Source organism: Scylla paramamosain, chromosome 38 (genome assembly GCF_035594125.1).
Source record: "Scylla paramamosain isolate STU-SP2022 chromosome 38, ASM3559412v1, whole genome shotgun sequence".
NCBI classification, from domain to species: domain Eukaryota; kingdom Metazoa; phylum Arthropoda; class Malacostraca; order Decapoda; family Portunidae; genus Scylla; species Scylla paramamosain.
Window position 1 is genome coordinate 6,691,235 of NC_087188.1, and position 5,204 is coordinate 6,696,438.

A 5,204-nucleotide genomic window follows, 5' to 3' on the forward strand; every position below is an offset into this window, starting at 1 on the left:
CATATTGTCTTGTGAAACTGGAACAGAAACTGCAGTGAGTGACAGCAGCTGTGTAAAGAAAAACAGGAGAGACTTGCTGGTCAACGAAACGATTCTGAGCAGAGCAGACATCTAATGCGCATGCCAGCCAGAAATGTTGTGCGTGGCCAGCAACTGAAGATGGAGAGGACCATCAAACAAAATTGCTGTAAAACACTGAGATGCACGAGTCTTGTGAAGCAGGAAGACAGAGTATCTGACGAGGTAACGAGATGTAGGGAGGAGGACGTGATGAATGTGGTGAGATGCAGACTGAGGTGGTGCAGCCACGTCAGGAGGGAGGAGGGCTGAGATAAACAATGAATTAGAGGTGGCTGCAGGACCTGTGAGATCAAAGGCGGCCTGGAGACTGTGTGTGGAGGAAATCACAAGGAGAAAAATGAACACCAAAGAAGAGATTCTCCACGACCACAGGAACGGGAAAGACTCATAAGCTGCCCGACCACGCAGGGAGAGTAAGAACGTGAAATTGGATGATGATGATGATGATGATGATGATGATGATGATCTTAAAATCTCACAGTCCCACCAGCTTGTCAGTTTGGTTATGAGAATTCCTTAACCTAACCTAAGACAAACCACACACTGAACAGGCTCAGAAGATGCTAAGTATATTCAGTATTCTACACATGTACTGACCCTCTCTTTACACATGTGCCCTGAGTGACTGCCTGAACACAGCCCGGGCAGCGAGGTGTTTGGTAGAGGCAAGGTGGAGTTAAGGAGAGTCAAGCCAAGAGGGCAGAGTAACAAATGCACCTCTGATCTCCAAACACAACACTTATTATTGGAGAATGTAATGATAAGAACACATCACAGAGTCACACATCCGCAGCCACACCACAGACGCACCACAGACCCGCACAGCGACACAGCCACAGCACCCACAAACACACACCCAGTCATGCACTGCCTTAAACAAAACGCTCCAGGGCCTGCTCTAAGGGCTGCTTCAATCGCACCAACATTCCTAATACAATTCTAACGGAAAATCACAACAGTAGAACTTAATATAAGGATCTTACAAGAAATTATAATAATAAATAAATACCAATAAGAAAGAGAAAATAATACATAAAGAAAAATGGAAGAGAAAACAAAAAATTTTAATAATGATACATAGAATAGAACAGAAAACAAAGAAGACTGAAACAAAAACCTAACACAAATCCCAGCGAGGCCCCACACGCCCACACACGCCCACACACGCGCCTCGCCAAGCCAAACTCACGCCAGTAAGAAAACAAACGAAACAAAACTCATGCACACCAGGTTGTCAGCAGCATCACGTGTCTCACTGCACCAAGGCCCACCACCACAGACCACGCACCACTACAGGATAAGGAGTGCTGATACGTGTGTTTGCGTCGGGATGAGGAGCAGGGAGACAGCCAGATTGGAGGCGACACAAGGATGGGCCGCTGAGCCTCGCCACGGTCACGGATTCTCAGTCTCTTGCATCAAAGCAACTGGCCGCACACAATTTGAACGCCTTTAAGATATCTTTAAGGAGAAAACGCTATTTCCTCTTTTTTTCTCGTTTATTTATTTTTTTTTTTTCTTGGCCAGAACTCCTCTTACATAAAAAAATAAATAGAATAAAATTAAATAAAACTAACACTTGTCTGAGTGAATGGTTGTAGTAGTGTAGTACACCTTCGAGGAGAAAAATGTTTTCTTCTTTTTCGCGTCTTCTTGTTGCCCTCGGTCAGAAACACTCTTGCATAATAAATTAATAAATAAAATAAAATACCCTCTATCTGACCCACTGCGCCCTGAAATGTTGGGTTTACAGAGGCTTCGCCTCCTGCTGTGGCAGCCCCGGTGGTTTCGTTAGTCAAGTGGTCTGTTCGCTTCTGAGTTGTTGCGCTACTGACACATTTCGCCATACACGAGTGTGCTGCAGGTTTCTGTACTGCCACATATAAAACAATGATACGATGATCCATGTGCAACAATATGATGCAGTGGAACAGTGGTTCCCATACTGAGCGTAAATCACCGCCTGAGGATACTACAACAATTTTTCAGGGATAATGGAGGAGGAACAAAAAAAATTAAGAATTCTGGAAATCCAGAAAACACTGTATATATATATATATATATATATATATATATATATATATATATATATATATATATATATATATATATATATATATATATATATATATATATATATATATATATATATATATATATCAGCAGTGACAACATTTTGTGAATGAGTAACACAATTAATATGGCATGCTAAACTGAATAACAAACTGAAAAGTTTGGGCATTTCGGTAGTGTCTCATACAACTATAAAAATATCGTAATTTGTTTCGTTTTCTCATCTCTACCCTCAACAAACAGCAAAGGGTTTTGTGTGTTGCGGTGTTAGATTACATTAATCGTACCTCAGATGTAAGGAAAGGCAAACAGATGCACTGCCAAGATAATCACAAGGTAACGAGAGAGGCATTTTGTAATGGCTTGTGGTCAAGACGGCTCCTGGCCGCAGCTGCCCCGCGCTCACCACGCTGTCTTCACTCACTGAATCAACATGATCTTCACTCAGTTGTATGACGGATCCGATTGGCCTCATTTTTTAATACAATCAGATTTTAAAATGTTAGGTAAGATGGAGTTCAAGAACCAAGTTGTCAAACATTTTGACAGATGTGTTTCCACGCGGGCAGGCGTGGCAGCGGCAATGTGACCTCTCCGACACACTGATGGACAGGCTTTGCAGTAAAGTTAAATTTTCATTGTATTAATTCTTGTATACTAATAAATTCATCTTTCACTTCTTTGTATCACTGAACAGAAGGAGGAGCGGAAGGAAAGCTGATATTTTTTTTCTTCTTAGATAAGGTTATGCAACTATATAAAATATCATACTCCTAACCTGCTCTTCTTCACGTCTTTTCGTAGACGTCCAACCCTTTAGGAAGCAAACAGCGCATGCAGGGAACCCACAGAACGCCTGACTTCTGATCTCTCTAAAATTTCTGAATGAGACAGAGCAAGCTTATTATTGTTCAATGCCTTAAAAACTCAATTCCCCCATCTATCAGCTCGACACAAACTTCCAGATAACTATGCCTCTTCTTCAGTGACACTCAACTGTCCCCCTCTTCTACACTGAACATTCTCGGTCTGTCCTTTACTTATAATCTAAACTGGAAACTTCACATCTCATCTCTTGCTTAAACATCGTCTATGAAGTTAAGCGTTCTGTGTCGTCTCCGCCAGGTTTTCTCAACCCCATCAATTGCTAACTTTGTACAGGGGCCTTATCTGTCCATATATGGAGTATGCTCCACATGTATGGGGGTGTTCCACTCATACCGTGCTCTTAGACAAAAGCTTTTCGTCTCATCAACTCCTCTCCTCGAACTGACTGTCTTTAGTCTCTTCCTCATCGCCGCAATGTTGCATCTCTTGCTATCTTCTACCGCTATTTTCACGCTAACTGCTCTTTCGCTCTTGCTACCTGCATGCCTCCCCTCCTCCCGTGGCCTCGCTGTACAAGACTTTCTTCTTTCTCTCATCCCTATTCTATCCACCTCTCTAATGCAAGAGTTAACCAATATTCTCAGTCCTTCATCCCTTTCTCTTTCTAAACTATGGAACTCCCTGCCTGCTTCTGCATTCCCTCCTTCCTATGACTTGAAAACTCTTTCAAGAGGAAGGTTTCAAGACACTTTTCAATAACTGATTTTTTTTTTTATTCCCAATGGAACCTGGCATTAAGTGGGCCCTTTTTTTATACAGTAGCGTTTATTGCCCTTTGCCAGTGGCCTTCTGGCATTAAAATATAAATAAATAAATAAATAAAATAAATAAATAAAAAGAAATAAAAATTAATAATAATTAAAAGAAAATAAAACCGATGAAATTAAGAACAAAAAGCTATCTAATTTTGATGAAAGAAAGCTATTGGGAAACTGAAAATAATAAAAGAGGGTGGCAGCGGGACGCAGCCACCCTCCTGCCTCAGACTACCCTGGCTGCACACCTTGGCAACCTCCTCCCAGCAGCACGAGTCTTCACTTTTTTTTTATTGTTGTTGTTTGATGTAGAAGACGTTAGTTTGGTGTCCTGCGGTGCCTGCTATATTTAAAAAATGTTCATAGGTATACAACTCAATTACAAATACGAATAAACCTAACTTTCCCCACGTTACGTCCATACGGCAGAAAATTTAGCAGCCCACACACACCGTCACGTGATATCCCACAAGGTATAAAGGTATTACTTACTGCAGCACAGGCAAAATGGACCAGATTAACATCTACACGCGTGACAAGACAACGCGCGGCTGCCATGTTGGTCAGCTGATGCGCTGTGTGGCGCAGCGGCGGTGCTCCTCACGCCCTTCCAAGGTTGACATGATACACTTTTTTATCTTATATTTCGTCCACGCGACTCTGGCAGTAAAAAACACGGGAATTTCGACAAGCAAGCACAGGGGAGACATAATGCGGAAGAAAGGGATGAGGGAGAGTGAGCTTACAAGAGCATGCAAAAACAAGAATAAATTCCGGCAAAGCCTTCAGGAGCAGGCCGCAGGTATCACCAGTACAGTGATATGCAGCAAAACAGAGTAAGTTCACTGGTCACTCACCCAGGCCGTCTGTGCTGCCAGCGTGGGCGAATGGCGTTGTCTTCAGAGCACCCCTATCCTGCCACCGGGCCCCCCACATCTCTCTCCTCTATACTGCTGTCGTCACTTCTCACACGTAATACTGCCTCCATATCCTTGATGAGGCACCCCAGAGTCAATTCTCGCTGGTGGATGAGTAGTGTTGCTTTATTCGCCTCCCGTGTCAGTGCACTCCACATACCGCCCCGAGCCGCCACACACTCAGCCGAGACAATGTTTACACTTTCAAGATTCCCGCGGCCGCCACTCTGACAGTTCAACAGTACCAAAGAACGTAACTTCCTTTTATTGGATTTCTATCTGTGATAATAATGATACACGCCTGTAATTCACATTTTTTTTATATTGATTTATATGCATTACAATTATTGATTGTATATATCATGCATCCGGATACATGTTCAGCAGATTCTTTTTTCTCGAAGAAGTACTATTATTTCTTGCTTTCTGGATAAAAGTTTGTGTTTTTTTTTTTATATAGGCAATATTATCCTGCATTCGTATTAATTGT